Source organism: Linepithema humile, chromosome 8 (genome assembly GCF_040581485.1).
Source record: "Linepithema humile isolate Giens D197 chromosome 8, Lhum_UNIL_v1.0, whole genome shotgun sequence".
NCBI classification, from domain to species: domain Eukaryota; kingdom Metazoa; phylum Arthropoda; class Insecta; order Hymenoptera; family Formicidae; genus Linepithema; species Linepithema humile.
The window spans coordinates 7,891,051-7,917,355 of record NC_090135.1 but is presented as its reverse complement, the minus strand read 5'-3'; the positions used below and the strand labels follow the sequence as shown (position 1 = coordinate 7,917,355).

Below are 26,305 nucleotides of genomic sequence, written 5' to 3'. Positions count from 1 at the left end.
TTTAAATAGAGTACTATGATCACGTCTATATATCATCTTATTTTATATCTTATATAGAAAATTTTTTTAATTAAAACATAAAATTTTATAATAATAATACAAAACAGGATTTCGTGCCTAACGCTAGTTGCTAATTGCTTATATTACAATCTTCTTCTTATTAAATACATATGTTAACAATATTCATATTGATTAACTTAATTAAATATTTCGATAAATATTTAATCATCCTCAGTAATTAAAATATAGTTGTAAAATAAAATTTCTGCTTGAGGTCATGCTTTGAAACCGTTATCAAAATGTATAAAAATAATCACATTTTAGTGTAAATTGTGTTAACAATGTCAACGATTTACACTAAAATAATATTCTTAAAATTTTTATTTCTCTTAATTTAGGAATATATTTAAAATCACAAAATAAGTGACATTATTTTACATAATTAAATATTTATTTTTTTATATTTTTTTACAGACTATAAAAGATTAAAATTAAAAATTTATATACAACAAGAATAAAAATGATTAATTTTATAACATTCTGTATGTTATTAAATTTTGGTGGTACTTACTTTAGTATTAAAACAATAATACTTAAATCTAGACTTACCAATATGATGAACGCAGCAGTGGAGTTGTTGGTTATGTTGATCTGCAAAATACAATAAATTCAGATTATAATAAAACTCAAAATAATTTTCTACAAGTATAATAATTATCTTTTAATGATACAAAATATTATGCAATCGTCGTAAAAACAATTCATATAACAAGTTATAAATAATAAGTAATAAATTACCTTAACGTTGCTCCACCGGCGCCTGATGCCCCCCCGGCCTCCTCCTCCTCTCGGTGGTCCATCGATGGTTGCTCCTTTCTAGCACTCACTCGCGAAAATACGACGATCGCGCGATATTTCAAACGGCACTACCCGATATTAATTACTCTTTCAACGCGAGCTTTGCACAGCACAACAAAGCAAAAACTCGAAAAAACGCGAAATCGCACGCAGCTATAACCTATTCACCGCTCGCGGCGTCACAGCCGGCGGCAGAGAGAAATATAATGTATTTCAGTCGCTAATCACGAAAAGCTACGTCGTACAATTATTAAATTAACAATTGTTTGTAAGAAATAATCTTATAATATTTATCGCAAGCGTAATATAAGAGAAAATGCACCTAGTTACGGAGCGGTTCCCTTTGCCGCCCGTTCGACTTGAATGTAGCCGTGCGAATAGTAGCAAGGTGATCGCGCGGCTACAATAGCGCTCGTACGGCGCGAAAATATAAACAACGACGTCACGAGCTAGCGCCGAAATTCTTGGAAATTCTTGAACGCGTACTTGTTTACATATTACTCTGCTACCTTCTGCTACTCTTTCTATCATATTTTTACGAACAGAATATTGTAATATTATATTATTTCTCATATAGTAATAAATATTATAAATTATTTTCTACAAACAATTGTTGATTTATTGTTTGCGCGTTTAATTAACTAATATATCGCAATCTCTAATTGCAAAAGCTAAATAATCAATAATTTAAAATAGATTAAAAATAATATAATCATTTTTATATCATAATTGCGACAAATATTATAAGATATGACTCGCGCGTTCAACATATAATAAACACAAATAACACATATATTGGAATATAATAAACAGTTTAATATCTCGATATTCGGTAATCTCTTTAACTATCTTGCTATGTGCTTTTTCATCTTTTTATCGTAAAATTTTGATTTATTGTTAATCAGTTAATTAGACAAAAGCGATTAAATTATAGATATTAAAATTAAAAACATACATATTTCTTATTTTTCCAATAAAAATATTTCAGATATAATTATAGATATAAAAATAGGAAATATTTTTGTGTGTTACGCGAAATTTTTAAGAAATATAATTAAAAACACGGATGTATATCAAACGGCAATGTGTTTGCGGATAGTATATACAGAAAGGAATGTAGCTACATAATTAGAAAAATTGTTTTTTAACTATAAAATGAATGCAAATAGTGGCATTGAACAGCGGCCGATAAAAATTCCACGAAAAATACGAGAGTAGCCGCAAACCAGTCTATTCGTCATAGAAATTACTTTAAAAATGCGCAGAAAAATGCACAGAAAAGAGATTCTTGATTCATTAAGCTCATAATGTAGTCATTATAGCAAAAATTTACATGACTAATTATGGCATTGTTTAAATGCGGAATGACTTGATTCATGTAATCAATCGATTAGATAGTCGTTATCTCATATACAATTATCATAATCTTAGCAAAACGACATGTTTAATTAAATGCAATCTTACAACTTCATCGTTACTTTTCAATTAAATATAAATTTTTACTTTCTGCAAAATAAAAGCCTGCCATTTTATGTGTAAATCACCACAGATGTATATCTGCATTTTTACTTTATAAATTGCAGAGTATAGTATTAAAAAAAAAAGATTTCAAAAAATAAAAAAAAATATTACTTATCTATCTATCGCATATTGAATTTACATTTACGCTATTAACTTTTTTCTGATAATTTAATTTACAGATTTTCAGAACAACATACTGAATAAGGTACAGATTTAAAGGAGCTTTAATAATCCATCGTCCCTCCTCACTTCCTTCTCTTCAAGCATCCGCGCAAGCGTGGCCCCACTCTCGTAAAAGCTCGTCGGGAACTCAGCGAGACACACAGGGTAAAGCTCCACGTTCCACGCCTCCCACGATAGGCTTACTTTCGTGTTACTTTTTGCCGACGAGGAGGACGACGCCGGCGTCGTCTCGTAGGTAGTTGTAAGGTCCATACATGGCCCGCGCCCACAAGGAAAAAGCTCTCCCTCTCCCGGTTGTATCCAGGGCGAAAGAGCTTTCCTACTCGTCCGCTGTTTTCTCTTTTTGCCCTATCTCTCCGTCTCGCGCGACCGCCGTCCTTTCTTCGGGGTACCACCGATTCTCGCTTCGTCTTTTTGTGACCTGCTCCTGTTTCCGAGCTATCGCGAACAATAAACGACAGTACTCTCGGTATTATAGTCGACATCGAAACGACGACTGGAAGAGATCTATTCTGAGTCGAAAGTAGGATACTTGTCTAGCGTATAATTGCCGTCAATAATCTGCCGTTTGAGAACAATTTCAGATAGATAGAAATTACAGTACACGTGTCATACGGTATCCGCTTCCGAATAATTTTATAAAATGTAATGTAATAATTACAAAATGCCTCGCATTGAGACTAAAGATTTGAAACCGTGTTTTTACAATCTCCAGTCAATTGCTACGAAAAGCGAAAGACGGCAAGATGGTGAAACGATAATTATGCAGACACAAGTACTTCGCGTGGAAGTAGGAAAAATCCTGCAGCAAAGTATGTTAATGGCCGAAAGTGAAATAAAACGGCCGCGAGGTCACTCGAGCGGCAAAGTTCAAAGTCCAAACTTCGGTCGCCTCCTCGGCTACCCCTCAGATCCCCTTTCTTCGGAGACGCAGATTCCTCGTGGAATTTCCGAACCTCCTCGCAAGCGTAGAATCACCAAAGCGCTCTACTATTATAGAATATTCTCTGTTGAAGAAATAACTATTACCTAAATATGCCGTTTTCTTTTGAAAAACATATCTAAAGCACTGTCTTGAATAACTTTAAAAATTAAATGCTTTGATAATTTGACTGACTTCTTGCAAAAATTGCCATCTTCCAGACGCTGCGTATTAACAAAATGAAAATAGTTGCTAGAAATCGATAGTATGATGAAGTAATCGCAGCTTCGGAATATCTTAGACTTGCCGAAGTTGAAGTTTGCCAAAGGGGTTACTGATCTGATTCCGGGGGCGTTCGACGGTAGCTTTTAGGGGCGATCAACGCTAGGCAGCGCGAGATACAGACAGATATAAGAAGGCAAACACGGAGGACATGTCTATATATCTGTATATGCGTATTTGTTCGTAAATACGGGAACCCAAGGCGTTGCGTACGAGGGCAAATATTGGCAAGGGAAGAAATAGAATGAGAGTGAGAAAGAGTGAGAGGGGAGGAGCGAAGGGGAGAAAAGAAGAGAAAGAGAATGGAAAACGCGCACAGAAGTCCCGCATATCCATCGGGGGGGAACGATGATGCCTTGTGGTCCGAGGCATAAATCCATCGGTTTGCTCTCTATCTTAACTCTCGCTCTACATGTCACCTCGAGGCATCAAGGCTTTTCCTGAGATCAACCTCCACGATCTCGCTTACAATTTTTATTGTCATGACGGCGCTACCAATCGCACACGTTGATCTATTCTGAACTAACTTATAATATTTTTACTTAGTTAGCAGCTTCGTTCAATTTTCTAAAACTTAAATAATACTTACAATATAATTCAATCGTATACTTCTTCTCGAGTATCATTTTCATACACGGTAATAAATAAACAAAAATACATTTCTTAAAAAGCTCGAAGTATTAAAAACATGGAATTTACAATAAATATTATTATTGTAATGTAATTAATGATGAATGTCTTATAAAGTAGACGCGACATATAATATATTGCCCCGCAATTATTTAGCAGTTTTTCGACAACACGCGCCGAGCATAATTGCAACGTTAAATGAGATGTTCCATTGAATGTTAAATGATACGAAAATGAGGAACGACGCGATTGGAAGGCAGAAAAGGAATGCCGTCAACGTTTTCTCCGTCGATGGTCGCTATCGCAATATTAATTGACGCAAGAAATTAGCTTCGCGATCCCTGAGAATGATTGATCGCGTAATGAGAAATCCCTAATAATGACCTCGGCGTTTTGGGGTCCGGAGAAACTGTGGTGGCGGCGATGGTCGGGGGATGGAAAGGTATTAAGAAACGACATTAGATTATAATTTATATTAAAATCTGTGCAAGGAGATAAAGAGAAGAGACACCCACCGACGGTCGATTTCAACCCTTCGCCAGTGGCGTAACATCCGTTGACTTAAGACGATGAACGCGATACCTAAAGTATTAAGTTAGAATTCATATTTCAAACTGCTATAATAATACATATCCCGGAAAAAGATTATATTTATTAAATAAAAAATTTAATAAAAACATTAGACGGTAAAATTGATGAAAGCACATGCGCGCATAAAAATAGACAGAAATAAGTTTTTCCATAAAAACTCCGTCGCAACGCCAATTGTTAACTTCAAAGATAATTTTATAGGTTTATTACCATGAAATAAATGTGTGACGATGCAATTAGCAGGAACAAAAGGGTGGACATATCATTTTAATTAGCTTCTACGCCAATGAGGAATAATCAAGGGGTGGGCAAAGGGACGTTTTATGGGGAAGGAGCGAGAAAGAGAAGTAGAAGCTGAAGGTACATCGCATAGGGCAAGCAACGCGATAGAGCATTATAGCGAAGCAAAGATGGGGACAGCATGCTTAGACGTAATGGGATACAACTTTGGACTTATTCCAGTTAAGATATTGAGCGTGCAACGGTAAATGTGTGCCCTGCCTAACATGTTACACTCTAAAAAGAATTTTTCAGACACCAATCTTGATGGAAAAGTTATTTAAATTTCCGATAAGGAAAATTTATTAATGTATATATAATTTTTTCAAACCAATATTGATATATTTATTATTTTTCGAGCAAGGAATATCGATGTTTCAATTCCAATTCAATAAACAGAAATATGAAGTCAAGAGGTAAAAAATGAAAATTGAATAATTCTCATAATTGCTACAAAATCAGTAAAAAAAAATAACAAATATGCGAAACAAATTATTGATAAAATAATTTAAATCTAGGATCTCTCTAAAATTCGAATATTTATCCTCGTATTTTATTTCGTATCCAAATATCTCAAAATTGCGATGTTAAGTACAAAACAATCATATAATGTTCTTTCTGCACGGCTTTTGTCGATCCATGGATTTTTCGCTACTAATAATAAAGTATGTGATTTATTCGAACGCTTAAGACGCGAGAAGCGCTCGCTCATGCGAGATGAGTGCAAGGATCCGCCAACAGGATGAACGAAGAGACCCTTTTTACTCGCCGCCGACGGTACGAAACGAGACCCGCGTTACATCCAAGCGACAGGACGATACCATGAATTATAAAATGACGGTAAAAGCGAAAGTTTCCAGTGGTTTCGCGAATCCAGCGGCATAAGAGGAAAGCTAAGAGAGGATGAGGAGGGAAGAGGAGGAAACGGAGGAGGAGGAGGATACGAAAGAGACAGAGATCACGGCGGCGAACCAACCAACCAGCCAACTAACCGACCAGACAGGCTCCTCCTAATTTAATGAAATAGCAAAGGGTTAGGCTTCTAGCAGGTGAAGCGCCGAGCAAATGTTTAGGCAAAGTAGTCCGGTTACACGATTAATACGCGAACATGGTTGTGTAACGTATTACGCTTTTAGCTACATATCATGTACGTCTCTCTTTCCGCTTGTCTTTTACTTTACGTTCCTTATGTTCATCTTTGTACACAACCGCGATAATGTAATGATTTATTGCGCAATAAATTATTTACACTATTTCCAGACATATCAATCATTTACAAGACATAAAGACAAAATAAAAATTACTCTAAAAGTCAACCAAAAAAAAAAATGCAAAAAGTAAGCAACACATTTATATCTTCCAATTTGTATATTAACATTGCTTGTAACATTTTGCTCACAATGTTGCTCGCGCCAGCTTATTCGCTTCAAGATATTAATATAAACAATATATGTTCCTAAGAGATGAAAAGAGAAATAACCTGAGAATATCAATAAACTGCATTTCCCTGTATCCACCTGTCTCTCTTTTGTGTGGTCGTTTCTCCTCTATCCTCGAGAAGGATCCATTAAAATGGATGTGAGATGCTTTTTGACGACGGCTATAGCTGGCTCGCAGCATCCGTGCCACCAGCCAGCCCATCGACCTCGCTTTCTGCCTCCAAGCGGTGAACATGCAAATGCGGAACCGGTTACGCGAGCGTTTTCACGTCCGGAACGAGGCGGTAACGAGAGAAATCCAACGAGACGTCTCCTGGATAATTTCCCTCCTAGGGCACACGAGAGTGTCCTACGCATACTCGATTATCGGCGTAACAAAAGGGCAGACTCGCGCCGTTCGTCGTCTATGAATTTGAATGCTGCTTATGAATAAAAGGAAGTTTCTGAAAGGCGCAGTCCTTCTTTTATTTACAACCACCGCTTAACGAATATTGTACAATTGCATCGCGATATCTAACAAATGAGATTTCCACTGTTCTTTGATCTTTCTTTTTTAATTTTAAATAATTGTGCAAACTTTATTGATCCGGAATATATCGGAATAGAATTATAGTCGACTCGTTCATCAAAATCCGCGAAAGCCGAAGAAAATCGCTTGCGAAATAGACATCGCGCTCACGCCGATATACCTCCCTAACTTCAATCTAGATACTCGGCACAATACCGTTCTCATCCAGAAGGTCTGGTCAGGCGACGATGGAAACGAATGGGAGGACACTCACCGGTGGTAGTAATCTGGAGGTATTCCCCGGACAGCCACGCGCGTCCTGTCAGGGCGTCGGGACGGCGCGGAGAGGGAGAAGAGGGGTGAGGAGAGGGAATGAGGAAGTGCGATGACTGTACGATAGGCAAGGAGTGTCAGGCCGGACGGGGCGGACGGCTGCGAGAAAGTGAATTAGAAAGAGAGAGGGAACACGGTCGTGATTACAGTGCCGTGTATTCAAATGGTCAGCCCAACCCACACCAATCACAACGAGCACCCCCGAACATCCCCGATACCCTTGTCTAATGCCAAAGGGACTAACACTGGAGTGTACCCAGTGTGACACGGAAGTGCGCGAGCGTGCGACGTGTTCACACGCACGCAAGCACGCACCAACCTCTCGCATGTCGAATCGAGAAATGGTAATATGCAACTTGGCCGACAAGCTTCCCTCCGTCGACTGGAAAATTCGAAGGATCTCCCCAGAGATCCGGCTGACCGTTGCAGGATATCGAAGACCTCGAGGCTCCGGCCTTCCATAATAACACGCTCTTCGTCGAAAAGCGCGACGCTATTGCGCATCGCTTGATATGTGTCGTCGCGAAAACAAAGAATTCGATATCTTTCTCATCTCGTCGCTTTGGATTTAATATTTCGCATAAAATGTCATTAAACAATATAGAATAATTATAAGAATAATATACTTTCAGTATGGATACGATTTTTGCTGATAAGTCGCGATCTAGTGCTTCAGCCATTTTATTATCAATTATTTATTATTATAATTATACTAATTAGCTTACCAGAAAGAATTATGTTAGATGGCGTGAACAAACGTTCTTATAAGTGTGCATATAAATTCGCATATGCCATGACCGTGAGAGAGCGCGAGCTGACTCGAAACAGTTTCTAACAGGCAAACATTATGCAAATCGAGTCGATCGTCGAACTCGAAAGATAACCTCCTTGTTGGCAGGCGTGATAACTAGTGGTAGGTAGAGATCTAGCAGAAGGAGACGGTGAAGATGGCGAGAGGTCGTAGGACGACCCTAGTTAGTCCCGGGTCTATGAATCGTTAATGCTAATCAGGATCGCCAGGGCTGCGGACGAGGTGACGTCAGCCCTTCGTCAGAGATATGGATGCGACGAAGGGACTTGATCAATTAACCCTTGGCGATATAGATAAACTTTGAAACCATTGACTACGTCCTTCGGATTCTTGTACGATTAGCTAAGTGTACAAATGTAATATTAATGCTCAAAACTGACAGCCTGATATAAGCTTTAAAAACAAAAAGAACATTTACAAATATCGCAAAAGACACCTATTGTATTTTACTTTATTCGGGCAATCGATCGATGTAAGGAAAATACAAACAAAAGCACGAATTAGTAAAAAATCATCCCTTTTCCGAGGACTCAGCAAAATGTCGCGATACCGTAGAGCAAACATTTTGCGGAAAGGTGGGAAAGAGACATGTCGTGGTCGGGGGTTGATTCCGTTCGGTTGTGCGACGCCGCCGCGAATCGCCTCGCAAGTGTGCCTTATCTGCCGACGAGAATATAAATTTCGTCGAAAGGTTGACGATGTGTTACAGGGTGAGCGCGCACGCATACGGCGCTTTGTCATCTCCCATTATCCCATTGTTTGCTGCGAACTTGACCCAAGATTAACGCAAGCGGACTATCGCATCGGTCGTACATTTCATCGGTCACATCGCGCACACGCACATGCCAAGATGTGTACAAAGAAGCTTATACCGTGACACGACCTTCCGCAGGATATTTGGTGTGAGAACAAAGGTGAAATTTATTTCAAATTTTACGAGCATGTTGCATCAACTTAACTATCGCAAACTCTGACGAACCGGAGAGCGCGAAGTGAAAAATGTGAGAAACTTGCCGCTTTCGGCCATATGCAACTGACGATTGCATCACGGTCCGCGGAAGGCACCACGCGCGTGCAACGCGAAAATATAATTATGCAACGAGATAGCGAAAGATATTTATCTTGCAAGGCTTATAAACGTTCGACTTGGTACGAATATCATTTTCTGCTAGTAGCAGCGAACAAAATTAACGTGAGTACACGGACACTAAAACGTTATTCTGTATCGCACATTTGCTAAGCATGCAAACTTAGCAAGATAATCTGAAAAATTTGTTTCAAAAATTTTTAATCAATTTTTTCTTTGTAAAAGCTCAAATGTAATTACGAACATTTTTAACAAATCCGTAGAAAATTTGAGTTTTGCTAAGTAAAAAAAAACAATTAATAAGACTTTAATTTATAAATTCATACGTTAATTGTTAACATTGAAAATTGAAATGTCCCGAAAATAGTAAAATTATCGATGAGGAAAAATTGTTCTCACATTGAACAGAGTACAGTCTTGCAAAGGTCGATGCCAAATTTGCGAAACATTCTGTATGCGACAGTTCAGAGCCGTATTGAAACGGCGGATGTTTTTTTGCCGCGCCGTGTGCACGATATTTCGAGGACGAGCAAATATTCGGTACTGACCAGCTCAACGCGGACCGATGAGTTTCAGCAACGCTGAAGGGGGTTAACTAGCAGGCTAACGAATGCAATATGTCGGAAACCGGCTGAAAGCAGGAAATCGCTACAACGAACACCGGAGACCAGGCCGTTGGTCATTGTGAGCGCGAGAACGCGCCCCGAAAAATGCAGCCGAACAGCCGGCAGCGATTTTTGTCAGTTATTCAGTTATTAGTTTCATTCAGGGAAACGCTGCGTGTTCGACGCCCTCCAGACGCAGATACGCCGCGCTTGCTTTGTCGTGAAGCAAATTCCCGCAAAAATTCCGTCTCCTTTTCATATTTTTTTTTATTCGTCAATGTAATATGAAAAAAATTAATAATCCTTTCTGCACGGAATACGAAATACGACATTTGCGTCATAATGAATAATTATTATTCTAATTTTCGCCGACTGTGCTTCATCGTGCCACGGTTATTTGATTAGCGAAAGCAATTATGTCGCGGCAAGCACGCTGCTGCAATAAGTCGATATTTACGTATGAAATTTTCTCTGCGAAAATGTTGTTCTGTCGGCATGTTACGACAAACTAAACACAACGATCATTTAAACGACAGATAAACTGAAAGAATGATGATACCGCTGACCAATCGAAAGATAACTAACGAGCGCATGGTGCAATCGATAAATCGTTCTCGTTATCAGGCTTGTCGATTTTGGTTTTCCAGAAGTGCGTGCTTCTTCTTCAAGCACTCTCGGAGGGGCGGCGAATGGCGGGGGCCAGCGATAAATTCCGCAAGAGCTGCGTAAGAACGGGGACGGAGGGCGGCTCGTCGATAATAAGGGGATGATCTCGCGATAAGGGCGGCGGCATTAATTGAGATTCCAGATAGAGTGTGGTAACTTTTGCTCGGAGCCGCGAGCTCGGATAACGATCGTTGGAACAATGGCAGCTGCGGCCGCATCTGGGCTGCATTGGGAGTCCGTGAGAGACCGTGCTCGGACGAACAGACAGGGCGCAGGAAGAAAGAAATAAGGATGCCGCGCGAACAAGAACGGAAAAGAGATGGGGGAAGCGGACTTTGCCTCTTGATGCCGCGAGAGAGTCCATAAATCCATTCGCGAGCGATAACTCGAATCTCTCGTCTATCCTCTTTTCTACTACATTTGTCTCGCCTTCTGCTTTTTCTGCTATCCTAGCGATTGGAACATTGATCGTAGCTGTACTTCAGCGATAATATCCTTAGTATCAGAGATAAATTGTATAACTAACTCCTCTTCCTAAACTATCACATCCATGCAAAAAACGCGACAATTATAAATTGTGTCGCTTATAACAAATAATAAATTTGCTTGCGTGTTGTAAAATAACGGAAAATATTAATTTTGTGTAATTAAAAGCATAATCCGAGAACGAATTTAAACCGAAGTACAAGGAGCTTTAAAGCACAGGACTCAGTCAGTATCCTGCAGCGTGCTGCCCTCGGACGACGGTAATTGGAAGTGGAATAGTCTGTCCGCTATGTAACTAAGAAAAATATTTTATTTATTTATATATTCTGTCTTGCCAAAAATATTTTTAAATTATGTTTTCAAAGTATCATCCATAAATGAACTATCTGCTGTGCAATACGATTTTAAAAAAACCACTATTTTATGCCTAAAAATCCTAAAAATAGTACAGTTCAATAATCCTATAATACAAGTATTATTTTCTTCAAATAATTGTAGACAATATTCCAGCTGTAGTGTATTTGCGCATTCATCACGACAGCAGCACGTAATAACATATGTACGCGTTGGATGCAACAACGCGAAGCATCATTGGCACAAAATGCTTGCTGCTTCCACCGATTTCATCTGATAAATTTCACTGGGCGGATATATTCAGGTAACGGAAAGCTATTACAAGGCGATATCTATCGAGGTGGGGCGGACGGGAGGGCCGCCTAGAGAGAAATAAAGAGCGATTGCCTCAGTAAATCAGAGCCCTCCACCCGCGCCATCGGGACTGCCGCCGCCCTTCGTGCTCGCCTGGAACACCTTCCTTTCGCCGAGTCGCCGTACTGCATACCAGCCGCGAAACGAAGAACACGAAGAACATACGTATCGGAACATTAGCGGACCTTCGTCGTCCCCAACGGTCTCGTCTCCTCGCGTACGCTTCAACCCATTCGAATCCTACGAGCGCAACGGGATGGCATTACCGCGCGCGCTTACCCTCGAAAGTATTTCCCGAACAGCGATAAAGCATCGCGATGTATCATCCGTTGCGCGCGACCGCGCGCGGCTAATAAATTCCTGTCGAACACGACCGGAATCGTCCTGTCCTCATTTCGTCGCGTGGTTACACGAAACTGCCGAGGATTGCAGGGGAGCATATGGGCGAGATATAACACATTTATATTATTTCGAATTAATAATTTTAAATTATTCAACTTTACATTGCCAAGAATAGAAAGAAAGATTTTTACGCTTCATTAATATACAAAGCTTTGCTATTTTTTTAAATAAAAATGTGAGAAAAAGTATATCATCTGCAATAAAAAGTGATCTCTCAAACTTAACATTTCTCACAGAAATATTCGTTGCATACGTAATAATGGCAACTTTTGAATAATATTATATTTGAAAAGGAATCAGAAGCCTTCAATTTAAAAGAAAGGAAGCATATTTAACGATAATATACTTATGTTATATCTACATAAACAAAATGTACTTGTCTGGTAATTTTTCAAGTTATCAGAGTGCCTCATGAGACTATTGCAGGCATTCTCGTGGAAAATGGCAATATTGTACGTGATATAGTTCAGAACGGAAGAACATATACGCGCGCGGTAAGCTTTTTGGCCGTACCACAGTTGAACCCCGTCCACGCTCACGTAATAATAAATCGAGCGATCGCCATCGATAACAACTGCAAAGATACGCCGTTATCTCGCATAGCGGACGGTCTGGTCGTTTTATAGATAATTTATTGGCTGAGCAATTTGTAAGGGTCCGAATAATGGCGCAGAATCCAACGAAATCCTGCCGGGTATACCAACTCGCTAAAGACACGTGAGTTTATGGCCGGGGTGAAAATCCCTCGAATTCACTTACTGCTTTAGTTACGAATCTTCCTCTATAATTCATCACGTGTAATTTCTTAACTACTTTGTACTTCTTCCATATTCTTATAAAAATTGATTTTTCTTTTATAATATGATCTCTGAGAGAATTTTGCGATTATACGTGAGCTGTTATGTTACTTTTGCATATCTTTTAAGATATTAGTAAAATATTGGATGTATAAATTAACAAATTCTAACTTTGTAGAATGCTATTGCAAAAGAAATAAGTTTTAAAAAACTAAATATTTATTTTAATACATCAGAAGATTATAGATGTGTGTGTGTGTGTGTGTGTGTGTGTGAGAGTTTTTAACTAAACATGACGGAAAAAATTAAAACGTTATCAGAAAGTAAAAATTGGAAATAAAGTAAGGTAGACATCGAGTAGGTCGTATGTTAACAATGAGTAAACAATGAGTAAACAACAATGAGTAAACAAAAAGAATGTAAAACTATAAAGTAGATACATTTGTTTGTCGAGTTGCAATGGGGTCGCCTTTTCATTGATCTTTCTACTGATTCGCATCTTTGTTCTAATCCCATTCAACTAGAATCATTAACTAAAATCCTTCATTAATTAAAAAATCTGTCGCAAGTTATTTTATATAAAAATTATAAAAAAGAATATATTTGTTCTATAAAAAGCTTTACATAAATTAAAAAGAAACATAGAATTTTTGATATTATCCTTAAAAATTACACTCGACGTGTTTAAACTAAAATACTTTTATATTTAATGTAACAATAATTTGTTCATAAAATGTATATTCTTGTTACATTTTTGTGAAAATTAATCTACGAACACATTTTTCACAACTACTCCAAAGGACTTCCACCTTCGTGGTGGCTCTTCACGTCGAAATTTCCGCGGGATATTCAGGACGTCGGAGAAACTTGGAAATTATAAACTCGTCAGGCATTTACGAGAAACGATTAAAGCCAGCCCACATCGTCATGGATAACGGTGACGAGAAGAGGAGAAAATGGACGAGAGGAGAGAGAGAAAGAGAGAGGAAGAGTGAGAGGCTTCTATCGCAACTAAGCCGACGCTAGTCGCCGCACGCACGTTCCCGAATTCTGCTTCTGTCTTTCTCATCCACCGTGTATCTTTCAACCCTCTACATCCTTCTCCATCACATACAAAACGATTTATCAAGCTAGCACCAGAGTAACGGCTTATTCATGTGCGCGAATCCTCTCGAAAACGCGGCTTAACGATCTACTTCCTATGGTCTGACACACCGGATTTTTCGGGATTCCTTAATAGCCTCGCTTATATTCCGGGACAATTTCATCGTCGGCTTTTTTTTCAACTACATAGCCAGCATCGAAATAGTTGCTAAAGCACTTTTCTTTAATTTTTACGAATTTATTCCGCTTTACTGCCGCCCGGAAGGGATACAAAGAAGTGCAATAATTAGTAAGCAATAGGAAATAAAAATATCATGATTCTCAACATTCTCAAAAAAATGAAAATTTTTTTTATAAAATAAAATATATAATTAATGTGACGATTACGTTATTCTAGACATGACGGTTCAATTATTTCTTCATTTTGCTTTGCAAATTAATGTTTCAAACTCTTATTGTTAGATATCGACTACAAATGTAATATCGAGACATTATTTGCTTGAATTGGCTAGTAAAATTGTATACGTAGTTGCGTCGTTCAGAATTGTAAATTACATTTGCATCTATTAGACTGATCTCTCAATGTCCAAATCATGCGTAGAGTAAAAAGAAATAGATACTTTTACGAACCATTGAGATTTATCACTTATGCTCTGCTCGCTCTGCATCGGGATCGATTTTGCTCGAGAAGCTCGCCTTGCAGGAAGGACGGAAGACCGGGGAGGTATCTCTTCGTTTTCGTACCAAACACACGAAGTCCGTGCTATGCGCGACGGGATACAAAAGTTTCCCAAATATCGGATTGACGTATCGCTTCGAAAATAGCGCGGCGCGTAAACAACCGATATGTATTCGCATCACGCGAAACATCCCGCGGGATGTCCGCCTTCTGGATGCATCCGCATGTCTCGCACAACGACAGCCGCCGCAGGAAGAAAAAGAAGCGAGAGAAGTAACACGTGGGAGAAGAGAGACATCGCTGCAACGATAGTTTCACTCCGCGAAGTGGAAGCCCTCCCCCGCCGTTGTATGACCGCACAGTCTGATGCGGTCTCAAAATTGATCGATGGCGGCGTAGTTATCGATACTGATCTGTTCATGGCTTATAAAAATATCCGAAGAGAGGCTGTGATTTATCTTGTTTTCGATCACAAGGCAGCGCGTTCTACAGCTATCGAACTACTGTAGTGAAAAGGTAAACCAGAGCGACTGAATTTGAATTATGCTAAAGGAAGGAAGAGTATACATCAGTTCCAAGAATAATATCTATATATTAAAGCACGTCTGAATTACATTAAATGTAAAAAGATTTAGGAACTAATAATGTCATAGAAAAAAAAATAAAAAATTTTAATACTTATATCCGAAAACAAAATACACACAAAGTTATATTTTTGGTACTAATATGAAAATATCTGTGAATCGTAAAAATGTCATAGCTGATAGTAAACAGAAACGATAGTTGTTTTCACGATCATGGCAGATGCGAAAAAATGACATCAACAAGCGGCGACATTAAGGGAATCCTAAAGTTTTCGAAATTATCGGACAAAGTGGCGCGAAGATGACGAGCATTTAGACTCCAGAACGAACCAGTCGCGAACGGGCTCAAAACAATACTCACCGAGATAACATAGCTTTGAACTTTGTTCTGTTCCAAGCTCGATAAGATGGACTGAGCCCCGTGGCGTAAAAACTGCGAAAGTTCGTCCCCAGTTTCTTTGGCCCCGTTAAACAAGTTTGCACGACGGTCAGAGCACGCTCACCGCTATTTCTGGAGTGGCGTGGTTGCGAACAATTTAAGGATTTTTGTCTAAACTTTCGGGGAACGCTACGTTTAATTATGATATAATAGTAAAGATTCTTGAACGATGACACAGTCGTCGGCAGTTTGTTCACTCTTCGGTCATTGTTCAGTACTTTAGAAAATAGTCATAACAAAGCGCTTTCAGAGCTCTATAAACTATTTCTGCGAACATTGATTCGCAGTAGTAGATAAAGATCAAGGCAAAACAAAGTCATCAAGCGGGATCGCAATCAGCCGACAAGTTACGTCCGTTTTACAAAATTTTTATTAGTAGTGAATAAAGCCAGATATAGTTAGACGGACTTTTGTGAATGAGTGCAAAACAAAGTTAATCTAGTGCAAGTATTATGCGAGTCATAAGAATCATAAAAAATAAAGAACGGACGATATGTATGGCTATACTACTGAAATTAAATATCTCTTTAACGCGAGAAAACTGCTCATAAAACTAGAAATAAAACGATTTATAACACAGCTGATAGGAAAATAGCTTATGAAAACATCAGATTAGCGGTAATTTATGATCGATTAAATGCGATATAAATTGATAATCCGCAATATCATCGTAATCTTTTCTTTGCCATTGTTGAAACAAATTCTCTTCTCTGTATTATTTGCAATTCTTGCGAAGCACGATAGATGTCACATATAACATAAATAATATTTATTTTACATAAATTCTTATACGAATAAAAAAATGAGTAAATTAATATTTGTAGTAGTAGATAAAGCCGGACTTCTCAGACCAGACAAACCGGATTATCAAACGGACTTTTGTGAATTATTAACATTATTATAAGTTATTAATCTTATTCTTTTTAATGAGGGGTCTATATAGACCTTATAGAGCAGAGAATAAAATAATGCTGTCAAAATAAATATTGCTAATTCATTCTCATTTCCTTCCTCCCTAATCGGTGGCCCATTTATCATCCTCGCTTCTCGTGCCAGATACTCTTATGGCAAGTATCAGCAAGATTAATCCGGAACAGCGGGGTCATATTAAGAAGAGGGCGGAAGGCTCGCGCGCGCGAGAGAAACTGACCGCATTAGTTCCAGCTCGTATGTACAGGAGAGAAAATGGCAGTAAAGGACCAACTAATCATAAAGGACGCGGTAACGAAGTGAATTAATCAATGGATTAAACGCGAACTACGTGGAGCACGTAGAGCGTGGGGGGGAAAGTGAGGGGGGGAGAGACGAGCTGGACGGGGACGGCCAGCCGGGGATGGTGCGATCCTGACGTCTCTCGTTTGTCACACAAATAACCGAGCATTTGGCGGGAACGTTCCAGCCATATCCGCTCGATGGACAAACTCCATGGAGAATGACGAATTCCTATGGGACTGCAGGCCGCACGTATAACCTCGGTATTTCACCGGAGGCTCGCGTATTCTTGTCAATTTCTGGGGCCACATAATGCCAGAGTCAACTTCAACGTGAACGCGCGAAAACGACGCACATAAATCTCGTCCCGCCGCTAAAATTATTATCCGTGGAAATTGCAATACATTGTCAATTTGTTATCTTTAACATTCGCACAGTAACTTATAAGTTTAATTGGTGAAACTTCAAGTACGATTAATTCATATTTTCATTTATATATTTTAGCGATTGTCATAACTGAATATAATATCTTTGGAATAAGATAGTTTTCGAGATAAATAAACTATCCGTCTAAATTATTCATATAGTAAATCATAATAAAGCGTTTTCCGACGGCAAGATCTGACGAAAATAATAAGAAATAATTTATATTGATGCTTGAAGCGAGATATCATCGCTCTGACATTAGGAAAATGGCTTTCCACAGATCATGAAAGGGTTAAATTACGTAGTATTACCTCGGGCGACGACGAACTATTTTCCGCATCAGAATCCTAAAATCAATCTTAGCGAATGACAAGAGAACTTGCGCGTGATTAGTCCTGGAGGAATATCTCCCTTGCGGTTAATTCCGGGCTCGCTACTACGGAGGACGATACCTCACCTTCATCTTCGGGAACGACGAGAGAGAAGAGAAGAAGGAGCGGGGAATGGGACGGAGGAGAGGCGGCAGAATCCAATATGAGGCAACGCCGCAACGTACCAAACATCTGTCGGTCCTCATCTTCTCGGTTTCCTACGCAGAAGACCGCCAACGTGCCGCCGGTACGGAAGACATCCGCAGCCGCGCCGCGGCACGCGGTGAACGACGATGTCAAATCCACAGTCTTTGATGGCAAAGTTTTCCATCCGGCAAACATCGGCTCGCGGAAATGGATCGAGTTTCCCGCGTGCGTAATAACGTACGTATATTAGACAGACGTGGACTTTAATAGCGAAAGAAGGAAAATAGGTCAAAAGTGCATACATTAAGAAACGCACGAAAAAATAATTTCATTCTCGAAGACTTCTTCACAATTGTGATATGAAGACTGCTTAAAACTTTTTCTTTCATTCGAATAGAGATAACGTACATTAGAGTACTGAAAGTGTATCGTACAAGCAAAAGTAATTACGGACGTCGTACGGATTGATTTAGTAGCGAGGAAATAGCTTGAGCGTCTCAGGAATAGCGAAAAGGGTCACGACGAAGTTTCCCCCGGCGGTTTTGATAGAAACTGACAATGCTAGATAATGTCGACGACGAGGACGACAACGAGAAGGACGTTCGGGCCGTAGAGAGCCGCCTAATGGCGGTAATGGCTAATAACCTTCGAATCTATCCATGCTAATGACCGATGCCCTCTCCAGTCAGAAACCACTTGTACCTAATACGCTTAATACTCGAGGCAACTTGGCACTCAGGCCAAGTTCAGAGCTCGCCGCGGTGAGTCTAGCTTGAGTGCTGGGAAGACACGCGTCACATTACCTATCCAAGCGCTAACGCCGCCGAAAGTCCCACGACCTGAGGACCAAGGTAGCGGATAGGCGGCGAAGGGACGGCGGCGCGAAAGACAGAGGAGTCGATAATGACGTCTTCTGGCGCGCGCGTCGTGAAACTTTCCAAGAGTTTTAATACCTCGGCCGACGGCAGTTCCGCGGCTCTTCTCTCCTAAACTCGATGAAATAAAGAGCTCCTCGCTCGTTCTGACGATTCCTTTGTCCTTTGCACACTCGCGCTCGATGCGTAAGTACGAGAGGATTAAAACTTTATCATTGAGCGATCAATCGTAAAGAAAGACTAAAAGCTGCAGAAAAATATTGGCAAATAATCAAAATGTAAAGAGAGGCAAATGCGCAGAGAGACGCAAGAGAAGGCGAGAGGGATACGATTTGAAAAATATTATTCAAGCACAAAATATTCTCCGATAAAACTATCATAATGTAACTATCATAATGTAAAAAAACAACTTTAAAACTTCTCCAATATATGTTCTCGTTTCGAATATAAGATTACTGAGGGTCGTTTGACAAAAAAGCAGAACGAGAGTCTAGATCGGAATTTTTGAGAGAAAACGGTCGAAGGGCCGTCAAAGTGACGAGCTGTCAACTGTGGAACGAGAGGAAATTATTGAGCTAATTGCTGATAACTTGGAACGTCCGACGAAATACCCGAAGGTGAATAGCGTTAGTAAGGATGAAGGGGGAGGAAAGGACGCCGAGGTAGGGCGTACCGCGGCAACAATCACTACAAAGAAGAGTTTTTCCTCTTTCCCAGCGACGTGGTGAAATCATCTCCTTCCCTCTTCCTTTCTCCGCTTCTCTCTCTGCCTCTCCAGACAGAAATATGCGAAGCCGCTCGCGCGTCGCCGGTCGAAAAGCTCGGACGCTTAATTGGACAAAGCCCCAACCTTCCTTAGCGAGGGCCAGGCACTCAGCCTCGGTCGCAATATGCCGAAAAAAAATATGAATCACTTCTCGCAGAAATCGGGGGGTGCGTATAAGTGGAGGACAGTGCGCGTGGCAAAGGGAAGAAAGAATTATCAACGTGGTCAAAGAGCGAAATTCTAGACAAGAGCGACGGTACAAAACTCGTTTGAGAATCAAACTTGATTGAAAATTTCTCTGCAGAGTAGAAACCCGTTCTCCTTCCTAAAAGACAAGATCTTGCGTATAGCAAATTTTATAATCTCCAAATTTAGCAAAGAAATTCTACAGAAAAACAAAACTCTGATGAAAATGTCTCTTTAAACCACATGGAAATATCGTTAGTTACGAAGAAAGTCCCGATGAAGGCGAGTGCGATACAGACGGTGCTCTGGCAAGGAGTTGAAAGGAAGGTGTCCCTTCATATCTTCTATCTCGCACCCTCTACGCCTGCCTTTCTCTTCGAGTCTGCACGAAAGTTGGCTCACCATTAAGATCCTCTATTTGCACTGTCGGCAGCCACGTCGTTTGATATTAATGTTTTTCTTGCGACGTATTTCGTGCGCCGGTAATTACCAGTGCAAACAGCCTGCACGAGGAAGAAAGAAAAAAAAAGAAAGAAGCGAAAAAGCAGGATGAAAGGAGTACAAGTAACGAGTCGGTGTTTTGCAAGCCCCGCGCGAAGGGAAATCATACTATCAATTAGTCATCTCGGCCAAGTATAATTAAGAACATCGAGTAATCACATTTTTTTTAATATTTTTAATCCCGTTTACGTAAATAATAATTAGTTTACAATTTTTGTGTAATCGTTCAATGGAGATTGTGAATAATATTATTGTAAAAATTATAATTATTATTAATATTGCATGAATCGTAAGTTTGCACGTCGCAAATCTTCATGAGATGATCCTAATTAATTTCGAACGGACATACGTTCTCTCGAACGTTTATTATGCTCTCGTCCGACAGCGTTATTATTTCTGTAACTGCAAGAGTAGGAAAACGGAGAAAATCTTCCGACCAACCGGCGCGTCTCACAATAGTCGCTCATTTGTCTCGTGGTAGCTAATGAAATTATAGCCAACGGCTTGGCACGGTCATCTTTCCAAGGGTGCCTTCTTCTCTCGCATCTCTTTCTCTTTCTCTCTCCGGATTCCTCGACTTCCTACTCGGATCGCGAGAGAAACTGAAAGAGAGAGAGAGAGACAAGAAAACAGATCGAGAGAACGACAGCAAAAGAAAAAGAGATTCTCCCAAAAGGCCCTCGCGAGTATAGGAAGGAAAATTGCGGGAAAACTTGTTTCGCGGATATCTCTTTGAGCACTTCTCGCAGATGACGGAGACCAACCGGCTGATATTGCGTCTGTCGGTCACCGATACCTCGTTCGAGCAAAGCACAACATTGCGAAAGAAGTGAGAAAAATTGAAGACATTTTCCTGAAAAAGATATTCCTAGAATAATATGAGAGTCAGCTTCGTATTTAGAATTACACTTCGCGTCCAAATAAATATGTATAATAAAAAAATTAAGGAAGTATCTCAGATACTTTCGAGAAGGAAACTCCACCTTCGAATTTGATATACCCCGAGATTAATGAAACGGCCACGCGATTTATCACCCCCCTCATCTTGTTTTCAAAGTTTGGGCAACAAAATTTATATCAACATCCAGGCTTATCAAGATATGTTAATTCACGAAAAATACACGCGGCGCAGTCCCTTCGGTAATATTTCCGGCGATAGTTACGCGAGAGGTTAACATGTCGTTCGTAAGCGAGGCGTATCCCGGAATCCAGTTATCAGCTAATGAAAAGAAGCGCGTCGGCTCAATCTGCTCCGCTCAGAAGCTCCGTAACTGCCTGAGAGTTCAAGGGGCAAAGGGCGAGGAATTCAAAGCCCCCGGAAGGGCTTATCTCGGCTAGAATTTTTTAAGATTAGCCTCTTGTGTCGTATTAAGCGAGGACCGTTTAAGCCAGTCAGCGTACGAATTGGGGTGGCTGACACCCCTGCTGCTTCTTCTTTTGCCTGCCGACACTCCGTGCTTCCTTTCTCACCCCTCCAGTACCGCTATCACGAAACACGAGAATGCACATAAATAGCTACTTGTCGGATCGTTCCAAAAACACGCACACGCTCCTTCCGGCTCGATCAAATTAGATATTTTGTAGTGGTTTTATAGCGCACAAAGCCGAAGGTAAAACCAATACAGACTTTACGTTACAAAGCTCACATAAACGACAATGCCGAAAGCGCAACGTGTATCACACGCTTATATGCTCTACTGACCTAGTTTATTTCTAACGTATCTATTCCACAAAAGACGTACGGTTGTGCATTAGTCAACTTGAGATTGTTTCATTATTACGCACAAAAAAAAGAAATGTATTGAATAATGTGTAAATTAAACAACAGATTACTTTTAAATATAATAGAAAATGTAAACATTTTGCAACAAGTTATTTTATAAAAATGTTAATAAGACTATTTTAAAAAATGTAACAATTCTGCCTTTTGTTCAAATAAAACAAGTAAAACATTAATTAGTTTTAGACATATAACATTATTGAATCGTACAGATATAAGATTAAAATATTAAATCAAAGATGTGTTACGTATATATTTTAAATAATCCTTTAGATATACACGTATAATTGTGCAAAGAAATCGAATAAAAGCGGTGAAGAAGTACATTCTCGTTTTCAAAACCGCGAAACTTGAAGGATGACGACGGTTCGCTTTACTTTTCTTACATAACGTTAATATTATTATTTCCACGGTTGACTCCCGCCGAGCCAATTCGCTTATTTTTCTTTGCTTCCCACCGCCAGGAATGGAAGAGGGTTCAACCGAGCTAGTACCGGCCTCTTCGTTGACGTCGCTGTCGTCCGTTCGTGGCAAACGGTTTTTCCCGCAATTTCCTCGGGACTGCTTGTTACGCAAGTTTTCCACCCCAATTGACTGCCCCCTCCTCGGCCAGATTATTTTTATAATTTTTCTTGGCGCCTGCCCTCTCGCCGTGAGAGCAACCCTTTGGCCGCCTCGAAACGAGGCTGCCCAACCCCTTGCACAGCCCTGCACCTGCTCGCCGTTAATTTTTATTAGGCGAGCGAATGACGCGGGAGCACCTCCAGCTCGATTAACAAAGCTGTCTGTAAGGTCTCCTTGCCTCGTATAAGGCGTTTTAATTACACCGGCAAGAAACTTTTTTCATTTTCAGCTCGAGCTAGCGTTAAAAATTTATGGAAATTAATTTATTTACGAACGTGTCACGTCATAATACAAAAACAAGGTTTTGGAAAAAGCTCTATTACTTCTACTCAACTATACTTTGAATATGTTTCTTGATTCCGAAAAAAAGCCAAGTAAATTTAATATCAATTTTGCGATGCATGTGATCCTAGAGCTAAAGACAGATTAATATTAACAAAATTAAAATACGAGCTGTTAAATGTTTTTGAATTCTTTACACAATATCCGCATTTTAAACTCAGAGATTCTAAAAATTAGCGACAACTCCTTTTTCTATAAAAATATAAAAAAATTTTTAATGTAAACCTTACAGCAGATGAACGAAAGCGAATCCGTTCGGAGAACAATAAAGTAATCAGACGAGATTTTCAGATCGAGCGCGAAGGAAAGCGCGGAAAAACTCGGCGGAGGTTTTAAATGCGGGCAACCGCCCCGGCAGGGCGAGGGAACGTCGAGAGTTCCTGCATTTCACGAGCCATTGTACACGCTCCTTCCGCATCGAAAGAATTTTAATATTTGCCAATTTAGCCGGCCTCCGGGAGGTAAAGAGCCGGATTTCCCCGGGCGCGATAACCACATCAAGGCGCCTCCGACGATTTAACTTTTACCTTTGCGCCGGTCAGTCCGCGTGCACCGGCCGAAGAAAGAACCGTAACGAAACAGGATACGCACGCCTCGAAACAGCCTCGAAATCAACGAACGCGATTAAAATGAGCAACGGAGTAACCGATTAACAAGTCAGAATTCGTGTCTGGCATTGTTGCTTTATCTACCAGATAGTTTCGTGTGCGCTACGCGAGAGAAATTTAAATCGTAATGAAACTATTTTATAAAATATATGTAACTTTCATGTGTAAAAAATTAAATATAATTAGTCCATGCTCGCTCACGCTTTTGTATAAAAAATATTTTTAAACAGCTAACGCCAGGTTAGATAATGAAAATTTTTATATAAATTATTTGTATTATGCTAAATAAATCTTAGAGACTCCAGATACAGACACTTGCAAATATCTATCATGAAAAGCCGTTCTTTTTGTTAGTAACACATGCAGCGAAGCGCCGCAAAAGGAACCGGCGCGAGGAGATGCGAGCATTGTCACGGCGAACTTTGATATTTCGTAATTCCATTGCTCGCAATTAGGGCCGGTAATTACCATAACCATTAGCGGGCCAGCGGGACGCGGATCCGAGAAACTACCCGGAACATTCGGGATACCCCGGTTGTGTCCTGGACATAAATACTGGTGGTCAGCCTGCTGGAGGAGAGCGGTGACCATCCCCGTAGCGGAAACGCGCGAACTCCCTCGACGGTGCTGGACACACAATCAGGAACTTGCCTGAGGAATGCGACCGCAGCCAGTTTCTTAGAGCGGTCGAATTAAACTCGTTCCGCGCGCCAACGTCGGGAAGCAGCGTTCCACACGGCCAGCAAGGACCGCAGCCGGAAAGATGTCCGAGGTTGGAGACGGAAACGGTGGCACGCAGCCAAAACGCGCGAAATTCTACGAGGGCCCTTTGCACGAAAGATACGAAACGCGATGGCGTGATACGTGAACTTGTAACGTATACTATCGTAACGAATAGTTTGCTTAATACAAAAATACTTCATCAAACTTCTGTCGAGTATTGAACTTTTTTGCAATTTCTAACTTGAGAACATTGCTAAAATAATTTTCAAGTATTTTAAAAATGTATAATACGATTGTATTATTATATCGCATTAATGCGTGCCAATCGATGGAAATATAATCCAAAGCTTTTATCAATTTACATATTCGTAAGTAAATATATCTCCAACAAATTTTGAAGATATTTCAGGAGCATGAAAACTCGTCCGAATAATAATATTACACTTAATGCTGTTATCACGAGAGGCGCAACTCTATCCGCATAAGTAACAAACTCTTGTTTTAGGACTCAAATTGTTAAACGTTTATCTTCAGCGAACTCCTGGAAAATAAGGAGCGATTAATAAATTCGCGATCAAGAGGGATCGTGGACGTCGAGTTTGAAGAGCGAATTTAATTAATTCGGCGTATCGAGTTCAAACTAGCGAGCAGCATACAGCATATGGGCGTCTAAAACGTCCAATTTTCTGAATGGAAAAGCACATTAGCCAAATGCTTAATTGCTACTGCGGACCAGCAGCAGGATTCGGCCCGGCAATCTCACTCCGCCGCACTCACGACGCCGCATCTTTCCCGGAATGATCCAACAACTTTGATTCCGCCATTCCTGTGCATCTACTTTTTGATACCCTCCATACCCTCTTTCACTTCCCCCGCGGCTCTCTCTCTCTCTCCCGACTCTCTCTTGCCTTCGTAGTTTCTCCATGGCGGTATCAATTAATCTGGCCCTCCAACCCTGCTCACGCTGAGCGTTAACCCGGCGCATGTCGGTATTTCCGGCTGAAACTTTGTTTCCTAGTCTACGCGTCGAGGTTCCCACTTTCGTTTTACGTTTTCATTTCGTGGCGCGAGAAATTGCCGTATAGACTTACATTGTAATCAGTACGTTACCAATATGTTTCCTATGTGTTTTTAACGCGTATCGATTATTATAACTTTTCTCCCAAATAAAAGAGGATAATTACATGTCTAAGAAACAAAAAATTTCCTTTTATATGCGTAAAAGACAGCATACCTATATATAAATTTCTATAAATACGTAATTATATTTTGGAAAATAATCTATTATTAATTAAGACGAAATTTGAATTTTTTTATAATTTAGTCAAATTTAAAAAGCTCAAACTTTACGATTGCCATTTCCTAAAATTATTAAAAGCGATTACTAAATAAATAAAATTTATTTTAAGCGGAGAGAAGTTTAGAGAAAACGCGCTGACAATACATAACAATTTAATGATAATGCAGATGCAATATGAACAGCTAGACATTCGCGTGATAATTCTGGCTTCGGTAGCTGTTCATTTTCTGGATCTCATTCCGACGGATTCGTAAGTCCCGAGGGATGCGAGATGTCCCGAAGTCGATAGTGATTAAAACTTTGACTTAAACTACCCGACCAGAACTCGGCTGGCTATTTGAGGATCGATTTGGTATTCTGGATATGTGAGAGTCCGCGAGCCCAGCACAACGAACCGATCTGTTGTACAAGGAATGAGAATTCATGCGCACGCGAAAGCAATGATCAATGCCGGTGGCAAGACTGGCATCTACATTCAAATAAGATGAAACATCCGCCTTTCCCGAAGCGTTGAACTAGCCAGGATTCGG

The 26,305-nt window shown here is 40.0% G+C and overlaps 1 protein-coding gene across 4 annotated transcripts in view; it reads right to left on the bottom strand.

The window, feature by feature from the left end:
* The window catches only part of LOC105670535 (serine-rich adhesin for platelets), a 258,685-nt gene that overhangs the window by 167,936 nt on the left and 64,444 nt on the right, over positions 1-26,305 (bottom strand). The window contains exons 1-2 of one of the 4 annotated variants that reach the window (XM_012364088.2): positions 799-4,178; positions 610-651 (exon numbers count right to left, since the gene is read on the bottom strand). The exons of the other annotated variants lie outside the window; for them this stretch is intronic. The gene's annotated coding sequence lies outside the window, so the exon portion shown is untranslated. Of the gene's footprint in view, positions 1-609; positions 652-798; positions 4,179-26,305 lie in introns of those variants that run through there. 4 annotated transcript variants of the gene reach the window in all.